Source organism: Mirounga angustirostris, unplaced genomic scaffold, assembly GCF_029215605.1.
Source record: "Mirounga angustirostris isolate CCGP_5_RB_7025 unplaced genomic scaffold, mMirAng1.0.hap1 SCAF_14, whole genome shotgun sequence".
Lineage (NCBI taxonomy): Eukaryota > Metazoa > Chordata > Mammalia > Carnivora > Phocidae > Mirounga > Mirounga angustirostris.
Window position 1 is genome coordinate 2815773 of NW_026991722.1, and position 15079 is coordinate 2830851.

The 15079-nt window shown below is 48.8% G+C and overlaps 1 protein-coding gene across 3 annotated transcripts in view; it reads left to right on the top strand.

Moving 5' to 3' along the window:
• Window positions 1-969: 969 nt before the first annotated feature.
• ZNF516 (zinc finger protein 516) overlaps window positions 970-15079 on the top strand; it is a 114297-nt gene continuing 100187 nt past the window's right edge. For all 3 annotated transcript variants that reach the window (XM_064578758.1, XM_064578756.1, XM_064578757.1), the window contains exon 1: window positions 970-1079. The gene's annotated coding sequence lies outside the window, so the exon portion shown is untranslated. The remainder of the gene's footprint in view (window positions 1080-15079) is intronic.

Sequence of the window (15079 nt, forward strand, 5' to 3'; positions counted from 1 at the left end):
CGTACAAAGAACCGGGATTGTTGAAATTGGTGTGAATCCGTAGAAAAGTGAAGGACAGCACGAACCTTACAACTTCATATTTTATTGTGCCACTGAAAGTTCATACTTAGTCCACGGCATGTTCTAGAATGTGACCCGCTCATGGTCAGTGAAAGTTCTGCCCCCCCGACTTAGGAGTGCGGAGCGCCTGCCGGGTCTCCACCGCACAATGGGTACATTCACGGGCAGAGTGCGTCACGGGCCGCCGCACGCTTCGTACCGGCCTAATCTGGCACCAGCTTCCCCGGGAAGGTCAGTGGTGGTGTGTGGACGTGTACGGACCAGACCCAGTCACGTAGCATCCCTGGCGCGGAGCTCTAGATGCTGTGCTGCCTCATTCCGGGACGGATGCTGCTGCTGCACCGGACGGGTTAAGGACCCACGTGTGACTCCTCCTTCCCGGAGACCCCTGTAGGGAGACCCCTCGGAGGGACCCCGCGCCCCGCCCTCGTCCGCGCACGGTGTGCCCATCTGCCGGGCCGCAGCAAGGTTACCCCGAGGGTCCGCGGGCGGCCCCAGGCGACCTTCGTCGTACCCCCCTGCAAGAACCTAACTCAGTTACGAGCTAGTGTCCGACCCCGATCCTCCTGCTCCGGCCATTTCCGGCTCCCAAACCGGAGTTCGATCCGATTCTGCGCCCCCCCCGCCCCCACCTCGGTGAACTCGCGGAGTGGGGAAGGGGCAGCCGGGGGGAGGTGTCGCGGGATTAAATCGTTCCTATTACGTCTCTCCGAGCGAGCGGCGCAGGGCCCGGGGCGCCGCCGGGGGAGGCGGGGCGGAGGCGGGGCGGGGGCGGGGGGATTTACCTGCCCGCCCCGGGGCGGGGGCGGTGGCCGCTTGTTGCCGGGCGGCCAGGGGGCGGGCTGTGGGCGGGGCGGGTAGGGCAGAGGGGTGGGGGCGGGCCCGCCCCGCCCCCCGCCCCCCGGCGCCCGCCCCCCGCCCCCGTCATGTGGAGCGGACGTCACTCGCCTGCACTGTAACCCAAGAAGTGGAAGAGACGGGGACCCACGGCCCAACTTCGCACCGTAACAAAGGCGGGGGTCCGTGCGGGCCGGAGGGGGCCTAGCTGGGGAGGGAGCAGGCTGGGAGGGAGGGGCCGCGGAGTGAGTGGGGGGCCTGGCCCCGGCGGGGGTCTCCGCCGGGCCGGACGGCCGGGGTCTTGGCGGGGTGGGGGCGGGTAATGGGGGTCTAGCCGGGGTGTGCGTGCGTGTGGATCTCCGCGGGGTGGGGGCGCGGGGGGGCCTGGCCGGGGCGGGGGGCGTCTGCGCGGGGCGGGGGCGGGAGTGGGGGCCTGGCCCGCGGCGGGGGTCTCCGCCGGGCCGGACGGCCGGGGTCTTGGCGGGGTGGGGGCGGGTAATGGGGGTCTAGCGGGGGTGTGTGTGCGTGTAGATCTCCGCGGGGTGGGGGCGCGGGGGGGCCTGGCCGGGGCGGGGGTCTGCGCGGGGCGGGGGCGGGAGTGGGGGCCTGGCCCCGGCGGGGGTGTCCGCCGGGCCGGACGGCCGGGGTCTTGGCGGGGTGGGGGCGGGTAATGGGGGTCTAGCCGGGGTGTGCGTGCGTGTGGATCTCCGCGGGGTGGGGGCGCGGGGGGTCCGCGCGGGGCGGGGGCGGGAGTGGGGGCCTGGCCCCGGCGGGGAGGCGTGCGGAGGGTGTCTCGGCGGGGCCGGGGGCGGGGGTCTGCGTGGCGGCGCGGGCCGCGCTCCGGGGGCCAAGGCGCGGCTGAGGCCAGGTAATTGGATTCTATTTTAAACTTCACTTTGTTCTGGCGGAGGTGGGGCGGTGGGAAAGGCGTGGCCCCCGGGGACGATTACATAAGCACCCACACCTGATTCGGTCCGGCCGGGGCACCGTGCGGCTGAGGGTGGGGGCGCTGGGGCGCCGCCGGCCGTCCCCGCGAGGGGCTGCCGCGCGTGGGCGTGGCGTCCTGCCTGCGTGGCCTCTTCCCGTCCCGGCGGCGAGCGGCCCGCGTGGATGCGGGGGGCTGTTCCTGGAAGCCCAGATGTGCCCCAGGGCGTGGGGCCGGGCCTGCTAGCGGGGCCCACTGCGTAACAAAGGGCAGGGGCTGTGGGACCGAGAGCGAGTCACAGAAGGAACTTTAGAAGGTGGTCTTAATTGAACACGCCGCGGAAGGCATTTCCCCCATGAACCTGCCCTTAAGTCTGCAGTCCTGATAAAGGTGATTTAGAAACTGGTGGCTCTCCATCCTGGGGCCGTGTAGTAAAATGCCGTTGAAGTACTGACCCGAGTGGAAGCAGGGCTGGGTAGTCCCCCACAGGATCCTCTCCAGATTATTTTTTAAGCCGCCCTATTAATACGATTGGAGTATTTTGGTTTAGGAATGCAAGTGCTCCTTTAAGGAGCGAGGCATGCCTGCTATTTGATAGGACACTTTCTACTGCTGCGTAAAAAAGCTCACTTCATCGTTTTATCATTTGTTTGTTTCCCCCTTCATTTTCCCTTACATTCTTTGATTGTTGCGTCAAAATAGCTGTGCTATTTATGTTTACACAGACCCGCTAGGATTAAATATGCCACATGCCTCTGCTGGGCAGGATTGGGGGCTTCCCCCTCTTGCAGGAATCGGGGAGCAAGTTGCGCGAGCTGGCTCTGAGGGCTGGTCACCGGAGGAGGACATCTTTCGCTTCACTAGGCTCCCATGCCATCTTGGAGGGGCCCAGCCAGGAGCAGTCGCAAGCCTCAAGGGCTTAGAATGTTGAGGTGCTGAGCCCCAGCCTGTGGGTCCAGTATTTTTCTTAGTTCAGTAGGAGGACTTTGTTTTCTTAAATTAGCTCATCTGAATATACTGAAACAGAGGGGGCACGTTAACATTCTAAAAAAATAACAGACCCAAGGGATGCGTAATAAAACCAGCCGGAGAGAGAGTGCGAATGTCTCTCTAAGATGAAACAAAGCATCAAAGCAGCATTTGTGGTAGGTGTAGAGTTCAGCGGGGAGAGAGGAGTTTTGCTTGTTTTTATTTCTGAAAGCTTTTGCCAGAGTCCTCTTTCCCAAGTGGCCTAGTAACTGAGAGATACCAGATCAAGAACTTTGCCTTGTGTGACTGATATTCACTGCTGGCGAGTGGAGTTTACATCTTTGGTGTTAATCCCATTGTTACTGGTAAACAGCCTTTAAAGTTGACTGGACAATTGAGAGGTTCAAATTTTCCTGGAACTTTGAAGTCCTCTGTGTCTAACTTTGGAGGATGTTGTCCCAGAGACCTTCCAGGAGGAAAGAGAATGAGAGATGTTTTTGAAAGCTGGTCAATGGGAAAAGCATGTCGTTTCCATGTCCATAAATTGAACTTTACCTTCATTTACCTTAATTGCTCCTACATGAAGGTATTTGAGTTTTATAGGTGACCCATTTGATGTGGATGTTGTGTCGCAACAATTATGTGGAAAAGAAAAGAGATTTCTTTAGAGGATACTTGAGAATGAGGTATGCTCTCCCAGATGGTTTTCAGTCTTACCAAATAGGGAAAAGTGGTAATGTGACCGAGGACGTTGAGTAGCGTTTAGTCATGGACTGTCTTGAAAAACCAGCACTCAGTTTAATGGGTCGTTGTGGATTTTTATGTATTCATTTTCCAGGATACCTAGTGGTCTTATTTGTAATTTACCAGAAGGAATCTTTTAAACAGGCATTTTGTGGGAGTGGCTCTATGTCTGGCTGGGGATTGTGTGTGGAGTTTCAGGGGCATTATACCTTAATGTCCTAGGAATAGGAGACCGGAGTACAGGCTGGTTACATCCAGCACGAAGGAGCTTGTCCAAATGCTTGCGCTTTTCTTTTATAATGTGCTTGTTTTCACTGTTCAAGACAGGACGCTATTTTGGGTTTTATTCCATTTTCAACCTCGGAGAACAGGGCAAGTGTTAATTATATAATTAAAAGTGGTATTTTGCTTGCAACTAGGTTTCTAACTGAATAAAGCATCTGTATTAAAGGTGCAGGAAACAACTTTTTCGTTGGTGTTTGAAGGCCAAATTTAGCTGGAGACATCCAGACTTTCTCAAGGGCATGGACTGAAGCAGGAGTAAGAGACATAATGGAAGAAAGCAAAGGAAAGTTACATTCATTTGATTACATATCTGCATTTTAAATATTTGAATATAGAAGTAACATTCCTTCCTCAAAGGCAGACATCTTACGCGCTGTGTTTATACATTTTAGTGCTTGCACAGAGCTCTTCTGACACGATCAAGTGGTTCTTTCAGAAGTGCATCTCTTTGCTGCCCTCACCCCTCCCCCTCAAAAGGTCCAGAGGCTGTGGGAAAAGTTTAATTAGCTCTCCTCTTCCTGACCGAAGTCCAGAGAGAGCTAGGGGCCGTGCGACACCCTGGCCCAGCTGAGTGCGCCTGAGCTGCCCTGACCCTCGGTGGACTCCTGCTTTGTACTTGAACTGACCGCTGAACTAGCAGCCAGTACGTAGACCTTCCTGGATTGCTTACTGCTCGGCACCTTTGACCCTTGCTTCCAGAATTAGTGATGTCCAAACGTGCAGAGTGATTGTGTCACTTTGGCTCCCAGACCATGACTCCGTGGATAGGAAATGCCATGCCTTACGGCTTTGCATTTTTCAGGTGAGGCGCAGAGTTCGGACGTGGGTGGTTCCGAGGTCTGATCAGACTGCATCTACCTGTATGTTGTGGGGGTAGATAGCAGGCTGGGGCGTCTAGAAGGCAAGTGTAAATGTCGGCTGCAGACAGGTGTCGGTGGGCTGCCATTCAGCTGGCCCAGGAGTTTGGGTACCAGCAAGTCTTCACCTCCTGCTCTGTGCTTGGCTTGGTGCTAACTGGTGGCATGGGCCAAGCGGTGTGATTGAGACCCTCTTCTCCTTCCTGTCCTGTCCTTCCTCTGGGGCTCTCACCGCTAGCCTTTCCACCCGATGGCCAACGGCCAACAGAGTGTTGGCGGCAGCCTGTTACGGGTCTGAATGCGTCTCAGGGCCACGTGAGTAACAGCATTTTTGGATTCAGGCCTTGGCCTCAGTTCTTACTGGTCCCAGAAATAAGGGAGTTTGGGGTGGGAGAGGTGGGACATTTCTCTTTGATGGAGGGGTGACCTCTGCCCGGAGTGGGTTGAGACCCCCATCCCCACCTTTCTCAGCAGAGTAGAGTGAGTGAGTTAGGGGTGGGTGGGGATACAGGACATCCTCTTTATCATAGGACTCTAGCTGGGATTATCTTAGAGTTCTCAGGAGTATTGGTGATGTCACAAACCCGTTTTAAGAAAGGAATCACATCAAATGTTTGTTTATGAAGAATTTACTAATAAAATTAACCTTACGGGAAGAATAAAGAAAAACTTTCACTATGAATTTAAGATGTCTCATCCAGTTCTTTAAAATGCATGTTTGTTTTAAAATTAATTTTCTTCGGCAGAGGACTATTTTAGGGGTATGACTTTAATAGCTCTGGGAGGATGCATGTACAGGCCCTATAAATGCATTGCTTGTATTTGAAATTTGTACCCCCCACTAAGGTATATCAAGTATATTTTAGACGGACTGGTAAAAATTAGCAGTTGCAACTGTCCGTTTTGTGTATTCCTTATCCCTTGCATCTGGCTACACGTGATTTGAACAGCTGAAGCTTTTCTTTCCAAAGCTGGAGCTGGTTGTCATATTTATGTCCAGAATGAGATGTTTTCCAGCGGCATACATTCGAAGTGTAAAGAAGTGTAATTTTGTGGCTCTCAACATTCCTTAAAAGTAGTTCTCCAAAAAGATCTGGTCTTTATTTATTCTTCGAATCCTCTGGTACTGAAAATCACAAAGCAGGAGTAATTAGAAATGCAACTACTTTGAGAACGTAAACATGTAAACAGATGTAAAGTAATGAATAAAACACCACCCGGGAATAGAAAAAAAATAAATCATTTAGAAACTATATTGGGTTTAGATACATTTTACCGTTTATTTCAAATATGAGTTCATTCTGGTAGATTTTTTTTTTCTTTCTGGGTGTTTGTGTGTGTGTGTATTTGGTCACGAATTTAATCAAGTTGTTTAATCGAAATTTCAGGGATAGGTATTATATGTGATTGTGAAGTTCAGACAGTTCCTCAGTGGAGTGCTGAACACAGGGTGAGATTTTTAATATATTTTATTTCAAGACAAAATTAATCTGGCGTGTTATTCCTTCAGAAGCAGGTAGACTGGTCTCTTGTGGATCTGACACCCCGGGGAGTTGCTGATGTCTGCTCAGCCTTTGGATACAGCTGTCCTGTTATTTTCTTGCTCTTTTAGGGGATGGTGAGCTTAGGCTAACATGTGGTGTTAGCTTTCAGGACATCGTTAAAGAGAGACTCTTAAATGAGGTTCTCTGTTAAAACTCTGCAATTTTTCCTGAACAGTCCTTAAGGATTAAAATAGAATTTTCAGCATTATTTAGCAACACTTGGAAACCCCTGTCTTCAGCTCTTCCCATGCTAAAGTAAAGGGTATTTGTTTAGGAATTTTCCCCTTTGTTTCAGAAAAGGGCAACATGTGTCTGTCTTTGCCATATGGCACTATTTAACCTATATTGCTCAAGCTGACTTGGCATGGTGTTAGGCATTGATTGATTTCAGCGTTCGAGAATGTTCTTTGAAATTTAGTGCAGTGAAGAATGCATCCAAAGTGGTGTGGAGAGGCTGCTCCTGGCTTTAGCAGCTTCCTGTTCGATTGACGTGAAAGGGTAGTGAGCAAGTATCGCTTGTTTCTTTCCTGAAATAATTTTTGTGGTAAATAGTTTGATATTAAATGTTGACTGATTGTGTTAATTCAGGGAAATACAGAGCCCAGTGGGAGTAGTTAAAACTTCTGTGGGTTGCAAAAAGGCTGATACTCCCTGTTTAGTTCCTGATTATTTCAGTGATTTTAAGCTAGACCTAAAAAATGTGTCCCCCCCCCCCCCCTTAAAGACTTGGCTATTTTTTTTTTTTAAATGGATGGTTGGATCAATGAACAGATGGACAATCCCGTTTCATAGTTTAAACTTCTGTGATGCTGTTTTGGAATGATCTAGAGGCAGAACAGAGATGCTTTCACTTAGTGATTTGTTTACACATACTGCTTTTGAATTTTTGGATAGTCTTGGGTTTAATTCACCAGAGTGGCTTCTTAGGCGACATCCCGGGAATTTATGAACAGGGAACAGCATGAAAATTGTGCTTCCATTGTTAGCGTCCGGAGCTAACGCGTCTCTCGGTACCCCTCTCGTTGAATCTGTCTCGTTAGCTTTCATCGTACTGTTTTTCCCTGTTTTAAGGGAAGAAATAAACACACCTATACTCCGTGTGTGTGTGTGTGTGTGTCCACGCGTGCGGTGTCAGAGCTGGGCATCTGTGGGCAGGAAGGCGGGCCTGGGTGTCACCTCATAGCATTGCAGCTGCGTGTGCGAACGCCGCTTTTGGTGATGCATAATTTATATTGACATTATCAGTGACACGGGGAGGACATTTTTATACCAGTTTGAGAAAACATCATCATTCGCATTGATAATCATATTCCCACCAGATTTAGATTCATCATACCAAAGCTTTTCATGTCTTTAGCGTGACCATTAGCATAATGACGATAATTTGTCCCTTTGAGTAATACCACGTGTAATTTACATTAGTGTTATTCTGATGAGTACAGCGCAGCCCAGGTGTTCAAGGGCCGTCCTGAGTCCAAAAATGGCTTTTTACTTTTTAAAGTAAGAGGCGAGGAAGATGATCTTTGTCCTAAAGCCAACTTAAAAAACATGACTGGTAGTAAATAAGTGAATTCCTCGCATAAAAGTCCTTGCCATAGCAACGTAAACTTGGGGACAATTCTGTGGAGTCGTGGGATTAGTGGTTTAGCGGTAGGATTAAAATTGGCCTCCGTAAATTACCCTGGTGACAGAAAAGCAGAATCTGTTAATGGTTTTACAGGAAGATTGGCTTCTCCGTTGTTCTAGATTGATGACAGATCACGGGCTGCTGACACTCTGAGCTTTGGGAAGGAAGGTTAATTTTTCTAACAGCTATGCAGTTTTAAGTGTCTGTAGGAATTGGGTAAAAAAGGAGGTTACTGCAGTTTGGATTTGGGATTTGGTTGGAGATGATGTACAGTCCGTGTTTGAGTTTGGCTGCAAACGGTAGAAGGGCAGTCGTATCGTGAGGTCTTCCGACTGTCTATGGACATAATAGGCCATTTTGGAAAGTGTGGTAGGTCTTCTGGGCCACAAAGGCACCTTTTAGAAGCTTACGGGGTGGTGGTTGATGAAGCTGCACCTTCTCGGCTGGAGGAGAGTTCACGTGGCTCCTCACTCCAGGGTATGGTTTCCATCTCGGTTAGGAGCGTGAGCGTTAAATCAATTCTATAGAATGACTGTGAAGGAAAACGTTTACTTTCATGACTGTTTACCTTTCTTTGTAAATTTATGTTATTTCTGTTTGGGCTTGTTTTAGAAGTTTCATATTGAGGGTTATATATGTGTTATAATTGGTAGGAAACTTGGAGGTGGTTTGGGTGGATCCTGACATTTTATGGGAACTGAAACGCCGATGGATTTAGTGGTTCAGCCCTGGCCACGGCCATAGAGCAGAGCTCAAACAGGTTCCGGGATTCCCAGTTCCCAATACGCGCTGGAGGTGCACAGCAAGGGGAGGTAGACGCAAGCCCACTTTCGAGGTGACCTTATTGCGAGCTCATTTAGTGCTGCAGAGTGTAGACCCTGCAAGTGATGGGGTATTTAGGACTGTGGATAGTATACTTCCCCACTTCAATTTTACCTTCTGATGCTCAGCTCTAGCCCCAAAGAGAAGAAAAAATATGGGCTAAATGTTTGCGTCTCTCAGTGGGGATAGCGTGTTAGTGTGAGAACTGGACGGCTCATCCCATTCCAAGTTTCCTGCAGCACTGCCGAGCTCAGACAAGGAGGGAAGGCCAGGTCACCAAAGACCCAGTGGCTGTTTGCACGGTTTCCAGCTCAGCAAGGGGCCAGGGTATAGATTTTCTTGGGAAATCCAGTGGTAGCACCAATGATAACACCCCTTTTTGTGAGACAGTAACTATAGAAAGTAAATGACAAGCATGGGGTAGAAAACCCTAAAAGAAAAAAAAAGAAGCCACCAAAAATTTCAGGGAAAGGGATCAGGGAAGACAAATGATAGTTGTTGAGAGACCACCGGTTTCTCATGGGCGTTCTGTCCTAAACTGCAGCAGATGGTGGAGTGCAGGAGTGCTGGTGGAGAGCGGGCATCTGCATGGTGGGTGCTCTGAGAGACAGGGCCGAGGACCACAGACGTCCGGGGGGGCGCTGCTAGCTGGGGTCACCTCGCATCCTTGGTGCGTGTGGGCAACATGGCAACCGAGGGAAAGGAAGTTGGGCACAGGAGTGAGCCAAATACAGGGAGACATTCATTTCCCTGTCCTCTCTCCGATGGCAGATGAGGCGTGAGGCCACACATGGCAGCCTGTGGTCCTGGCTGGCTGGTGTCTGGTCTGCTCCTGGTTGCTAAATGGACTCCGGCAGACTATTACCAGTTTGTGGAGAGGTCTCCCTCCCCTCCGCCAGCCTTGGTTAACTTGGGAGCTGGGCCAGGACACCGCGAATTTTACTTCATTATGCAAGAGCTGCTTAGAAAGCCTACCAGCTTTTGCTTTCTCCAGGTGAGCAAACAGGGCTGATGTTCTAGGTTTTCACTTCAGAGGAAAAATCAGGAAGTTGAGACCCCAATTTAGAATCTGTTTTTCCTTTTCTGAAGAAGATAGTACTGAATACTTTTTCATTATTTACCAAAAACTGTATCCTAGGTAGTTTGCTGCCTTTCTAGAATTTTTTATAATATATTATGTCCAACATAAACTCAGAATTGCATAGATCTGTTTGATCAGTGTTTTACTTTATGGACGTCATCCCTTGTGTGAGAATTTTTGCAGGATTGTTTGAATATCTGGTAATTGAAATCTTGTTATTTATATGCTGGTAGTAAGAGTTTGCTGGTTTGTACGCATCTCCTTCCATAAACAAGACGAGGAGTACCTGGGTCACATGTTAAATATATAGTGAAACATTAATAAAAATCAAGAACAAGGAAATGAAATAATAGACCTTAATGAGGGGAAAATAGGATTGTATATCCAGATCACAACAGTCTTTCCAGTAGGTATACTTGAACCAGAATTTAGAATCTGAGCTTTCTGGTGACGAAAACAAGGAGTGAAACATGCCATTTATATGTTGAATTGATGACAAGGGCAAAACTCATCAATTCTCCTGTGGAAGGAAAGCCTCTTTTAACACAAACACTAAAGGAAACTTTTTTACGTTGATTCTGATATTGGCTGTTTTTATACAGGGTATTTTTTTTTTTTTTTTTTTTTAAGTGGACAGTGTCTTCAGTGATATTCTTATGGTCAGTGCATGGTGACTTTTGGAAGGTTGTTCTCGTAGTGGCAGTTACAGAGAACCAGTGGCACAATGACAAAGTCCAAAGCACTGAGAGCTGTTTTTTGAATCACCATGAAAATATGATCCAAGTTACTGAGTATTACAGTTTCCCATTATATTAGAAGTTTAATTTTTATTTCTAATGTCTTACTATAGACTTGAATCAAATTTGGTGAATGCCTGAATAAGCAGCCCCCAAAATAAATAGCTCATAAGTGCTCTGTTAAGCCTCATTTCCTTTCCACAAACACTGATCACAGGCCCATGGTGAGCAAGGGAGTGGCCCACATTCCTTATGGGTATCCTTTGGTATTCATAACAGGAGCTAGGGAGTCCTTTCAGCCCCTGTTCCCCCAGGAGCATGCTGAGACCCACGCAGGTGACTTGGTCAAAGCCCCATAGCTGGGCTATCTCAGTGGACCTCTTTTGGGCAGTCACCTTGAGTTTATAACCTTCCTCATGCTTGTTTAAAAAGTGTGTGGTTGGTCTGAGCCACCTGGAATTGTATCTCTGTAGAGATAGATCACTCTGTGGAGGACCAGTCCCCCCACCCTCCAAGCTCCCTTGCCTTCTAGATAGCTGGGGTTACCCAGGAACTACTGCAGAGAAGCTGGAGGCCAGTGTGTAGGTCCCATGAGTGGGACCCAGCTGCCCGAGCCTTTGGGGACTTAGAACATGGCAGACTCAGTATGTCATCGTATCTGCTCTGAGGACAAAGATTTTGAGTCATCCATCAGGAAGGAGAAATTCAGAGGGTGGTCTTAGGATTCGAAGCAGGGAAGCTCCTGTACCAGCCCCAGCGGTTCCAGCCAGCTGGTGGGGCTCCCCTTGCCTGTTGCCCAGGTCAGCTTCGGAAGGGGAGGTGGTGCTGGAGCCCATGGGGGCTTGAGCCCAACGCTTCCGAGCCGTGGAAACTAGAGGCCCGTATTTACGAGACCGCAGGGCAGGGGTCGGCAGACGTTTTCTGTGAAGGGCCAGATATTAGATATTTCGGGCTCTGTGGGCCAGCTCTTTTCTGTTGTAGCTGCTCTGTCTTGTAGTGCAGAGACCGCCCTGGACGGCAAGTCAGCACATAAAGAAGCTTTATTTATGGACACTGAAACTTGACATTCCTATGATTTTATGTGTCACAAATTGTTATTCTTCTTTTGGGTTTTTTCCAACCACTTAAGAATGTAAAAAACATTCTTAGCCCACAAGCCATACAAAAACAGGTGGTGGGCAGGATTTGGCCCAGGGCCGCAGTGTGTGCCGACAGAGCCCGGACAGCACTGCCCGATGGAATTATGATGCATCTGTCGTTTCAGAGTTTCCAGTAGCCACATGAGAAAGGTTAAAGAAATGGGTAAAATCACATTAATTTGTCTTATATAACCCAATCTATACAAACTGTTACTTGAACATGTAAAGGACATAAAAATTATTACTGAGATATTTTTTGTTCTGCTTTTACACCGAGTCTTGGAAATCGGGCGTGTGTTTAACACAGCTCATCCCCATTTGGACTAGCCCCATTTGGCTACCACATAGGATGGTGCAGTTGTAAGGGGGGCGGGGGGAGATGACCCGCTCCGCCCTAAACCATGGCCAGTTGCTGAGGTGAGTCAGAAATCTTCACTCTGAAAGCTCAGCTGTTCTTCCGCAAGGACACTAAGGGAAGATGCTTTGGGAATGTCTCTGTCAAATCCTAGCAGTTTAATGAAAGGAAGAAAGGTCGTTTGTCATCACTCTCAAGAGCTGTGCCAGGAACCAGAGATAGTGGTGGTGGGGCGCTGGGGGCTGAGGGGTATGTCCCGCAGGGGCAGCAAGGATGGCCAGGAGGCTGGGGCCCGGCCCCGCAGCGTGTCCCTCTGTCGGTCCCCGGCATTTCACCGAGTGTGCTCTTGGGCGACAGTGTGCTGTGTGTGGGTGTTCTCCCGTGTTCCTGCATGATCTGACTAGACCCCCCTCGGGGATTCGGCGTCTCACTGTTGTGTCAAAAGAATTTTAAGGGGCGCCTGGGTGGCTCAGTCGTTAAGCGTCTGCCTTAGGCTCGGGTCACGATCCCCGGGTCCTGGGATCGAGCCCCACATCGGGCTCCCTGCTCAGCGGGAAGCCTGCTTCTCCCTCTCCCCCTCCCCCTGCTTGTGTTCCCTCTCTCGCTGAGTCTCTATCAAATAAATAAATAAAAATCTTAAAAAAAAAAGGAGTTTTGGTGTGAGGCGATGGAGCCTCGAATCCAGGATCCGGCAGTGACTTGTGGCCGGTGACAGAGCCTCGGTGTGCCTTCACTTCTTCATCTGTGAAGTGGGACGAGATGCTGGCCTTTCCCAAGGCCCAGCAAAGGGGGGTGTGCGGTGCGTGACCCAGCTCCCGTCAAGACTCACCAGTTACAGAGTGGACTAAATAAGAGATAATCCTGCTTGCCCTGAGACTTTCAGAAGACAGAAGAGTGTCATGGTTTGAGTTCATTTTCTGTCTCCTCTAGCGATAATTTTACATCCAGCATATCAACTGTGTGAGCGATTTGGTTCTTCCCACTTTCTGTACATCAAAAAACATCATCTGTTGTTTTTCTTTTTTTTAGAAAAGAGATAACAATTATTTTATTCAATTAGGTAGATGTTATTTATATTGCCCCGTAAGATTTAAACCTGTTTTATCATAATTTGCCACATTTTAGTCTTGTTAACCCCACAGTTTAAAAAGCAAATTTATAAAATGTGGCATGGATTCGCTGTTTGGGCTTAACGGTGCATCTGGAGTGAGACCCCAGCTGATTCGTCATGTTGTCATTCATTGCTGTACTGATAGCATATCCACCGAATGCGTTTCTGCGGAGGGGCAGACTATTTCACTAAGACGATGGTTCTGCAGCGCACCCCCCCGCCCCGTCCTGGTCGGTCTCCTTGCTCCCCGGAGCCCCTGATGGGGTAGGAGTCCCTGCACTTGGGGCTCTGCACCAGAGCTTACCAAAGTAAAATAAAGCGCCTCGCGGAGAGGCAACACTTTTTTTCTTCGGAAGAGATCTGGAACAAATATATTCAATTAGTCCTTTTTAAATAGGTCATTTAAATATAATAACGTTAATGATAATAAAAATGAATATTTCCCTCTGAAACGGGTAGCAAGAATGGTTCAGAAGAGCTGTTTCTCGGAAGAAGAAAGAAGTCATTCACTCAAAGCAAACGGATCTCCTGTAAGAGGATGCTTCTCTTTAAGGGGATGAAGGTGAGACGCTGCGTCCTGTGTTTTCGGTCCTTCCTTCCGACAGTCTGTTTGGAGTATGATTCCTGTGTCCTGTGCTCCTGGTGGGAGTTCGGGCGAGTACCGAGAGGACTGCGACGTCCCAGCCCTGAGGGACTTCACAACAAGCCATTCTGTGAGGACTGGCCGGTGTTTTTTTGGGGGGGGAGGGGAAAGGTAAGGGGTTGACAAGTGCGAAGTTGCAGGAGGATGTTGGCATACTTATCATGTGCCACACGTAGGCTCAAGACCCTGCCTTGTGAGGAGACAGAGCTAAGCTGGTGTTTATCCCCAGGTGTCCTAAGATGGCTGTTCGATTTGCTTATTCCATTTTGTCACATTTTCAAGGTGAGGCACAGTTAAATTGCTTCGTCATTCTGGGGCTGGTCCTGTTCTTTGTGGCTTACCTATTGTTCCTTGCCTGCAAATCCAGACATTCAGGTCAGCGCGTTTATTATTTTGACTGAGGGTCAAGTTCCATTTCTTGTCCTATCAATCACGGAAATGCTTCTTTTGATAGTTAAATGTTGTTGAGGCGCACTGGGATTCTTTTTACCATCTTGTGTGTGAATAGCAGTATCAATGTTAAGAAAACTTAATACTTTAAAAAAAAATAAGACCGACCGGCATTCAGGTGGAATAACAAAGTCCAAGTCTGCCTTGTTCCACTGTGATAAAAAGTGCTACTTACCTGTTTCTGTTTCAGTGGCCCGGCAGAAGAGTGCTTTGGGCATGTGCAAATTTAGGCAAAGGGGTATTTCCGCCCACAGGAGAAATGTAAGTCTTCACTGTTAGGATCACCATTTGCTAGTGTGCGGACCTAAAATTCTTTTAAAGGTTTTGCGAATGCACGTGCATCTCGGTGAGTTAGATTTTATAAGTGGACCCTTATCTTGAAAACGATTAAAGCCTCCATAGCTGGTCAACCCCTCTTGGCCATGCATCTGGGGGCTCAAGAGCTTAGGCAGTTTCTACCCAGTCATGTGAAATTTATGTGTGTTCACTTGCCTGAGGATCTCCTGGGTTGGATGGGATTTCAGTATTGCGATAAAGCCTTCTGATTAAAACACCCTTTCTTAGATGAACCATGGCTGGCTTTGGAGGTTGGTGAATAGACACAGAACTATAGGCTTACATGGAATCACTGAGGGCAGAGTTTCTTTTATATTTATTTGGAAGTCACTTTGTTTAATTCACTTTAAGAAGTCTGAGGTTGGAGCTAAGGATATGGGACTACATCCTACTTTGAGTTGTCAGGGACTGTAGCGGGCTGGGAGCAGGCGCGGTTCCTTTCCGTAATCCTGTGATGCTGATTTTGTTTCTTCTGGAGAAGTCCCTTTGCTGGCGATGCCTTGATCTAAATGTCATTATTCCAGGGAATTAATATGAAGCTACACGTTAATTATTTA